Source organism: Denticeps clupeoides, chromosome 7, assembly GCF_900700375.1.
Source record: "Denticeps clupeoides chromosome 7, fDenClu1.1, whole genome shotgun sequence".
Classification (NCBI taxonomy): domain Eukaryota; kingdom Metazoa; phylum Chordata; class Actinopteri; order Clupeiformes; family Denticipitidae; genus Denticeps; species Denticeps clupeoides.
Genome location: NC_041713.1, coordinates 24,959,134 through 24,961,212, shown reverse-complemented (window position 1 = coordinate 24,961,212; position 2,079 = coordinate 24,959,134).

The window sequence follows — 2,079 nt, the reverse complement described above, 5'->3', positions numbered from 1 at the left end:
CCCTGCCTTTAGGGTGTGGTGTAGGGTGCCACCCTACAGCAGTCTAAAAGCACCTCTGGGTCCTACAACCCCCCAGATCACACTCACTGACACTGGTCTGGAGTGAGTGTTCTTCGATTCTTTAGAAAAATTCTTTAGGTTAATTAAATTTTAACCGCAAACCTATTATAATTATTTCATGATCAATTAAGTGAATACAGCTTATAAACTCACATGAACAGATGAACATGTTTCTTGGCCTATGTGTCTTGCAATTATTACCTGTCTACTGAATACAGAATACTGCATATTATATCTAATATACAACCTATACTGTGTGCTGTTAGTCAGTGTGTGTAGTGTGCTTGTAGAAGCATTTTAAAAATGCGTTTTAAATTATTAATTTTGTGTAATTACCATGTGTAATTACCGCTTCCCACAAACAAGGCATTGATTGGAATCCTATAAAAATGTTAATACAACATAATAAAACCAATAATGACATAAAATATGTTTTATACATTTACAATTCAAAGATGACCTTACATTTATAACATTTATCAGATGTCCTTATCCAGGGTACCTTATAATTGGTAGTGACAGGGGCACATTGGTAATAAGTAGGATTTGAGCCTGTTTGGTCTCCTTTTAGGCAAGTGTGTTACACACTAGGATACTACGACCACATTGTAATATAATAGTTAATATTTTTGTTTGTTTATTTTTAACATTTTAAACACTGCAATCTCTGGCCAAACAATAAAAGTGACAAAATAATAATTCATTAAGAGTATCTGCACTCAGTAGAGTACAGGCCAAAAGTTTGGACACACCTTCTCATTCAATGTGTTTTCTTTATTTTCATGACCATTTACACTGGTAGATTCTCCCTGTGGAGATATGTAAAGTGAAATAACTGAAAACATGTTTTATAGTCTAGTTTCTACAAATTAGCCACCCTTTTGATTACTGCTTTGCACACTCTTGGCATTCTCTGGATGAGCTTCAAGAGGTCATCACCTGAAATGGTTTTCACTTCACAGGTGTGCCTTATCAGGGTTAATTAGCGGAATTTCTTGCTTTATCAATGGGTTGGGACCATCAGCAGTGCTGGGGAGTAACGGAATACATGTACCGGCTTTACGTATTTAGAATACAAATTACGAGTAACTGTATTTCGTTACAGTTACAGTTTATTTGAGTGATAATCAGAATACAGTTACTTTGTTGAAAAGAATGGACTACACGGCGGCCTGATCCACGCTACATGGCCATGAAGTAATGCATTAACATGCATTAAAACATATATTATCTAGTGTTAAAAATTATATCTGGTGGCAAGGTTTAAAGTGCATTTTGTCATTGTCACATCATGTTTAAAATATCTGATTTGTATTGAAGGATCTTCAGTATTTTGAAATTATTTGTGGAAGAATAATATTGACAGTAAATGGCAAAAAAGTATATTTTACATTTTTGAGAATTGTTTTATATATTACCTTATTTGTTCTAATCAGGAAGAGGGTCATTGAAAATGCTTGTTTTTTTTTCCTTTTTATTTTAACTAAGTGATGGAATATGTTGGTGACCATAAAAGTAAATGGCATATTTTATATTTGTCTAATACTCTTCCACTCTTCAGCTTTGTAAATTAAGAAATGGTTGAGGAAAAACAGGGCTTTTTTATTATCTGTGATTTCCACATTCATGACAATATATTAAGTAATCTAAAGTATTCAGAATATGTTACTCACATGGAGTAACTTAACAGAATACGTTACAAACTACATTTTGGGGCATGTATTCTGTAATCTGTAGTGGAATACATTTTAAAAGTAAGTTGTGTTGTGTCAGTTGTGTTGTGCAGAGGTCAGGTTACTACACAGCTGACAGCCCTATTGGACAACTGTTAAAATTCATATTATGGCAAGAACCAATCAGCTAACTAAAGATAAATGAGTGGCCATCATTACTCTAAGAAATGAAGGTCAGTCAGTCCGGAAAATTGCAAAAAATTGCAAAAAATGTTTCCCCAAGTGAAGTCGCAAAAAGCATCAAGTGCTACAACAAAACTGATCGACCCAGGAAAGGAAGACCAAG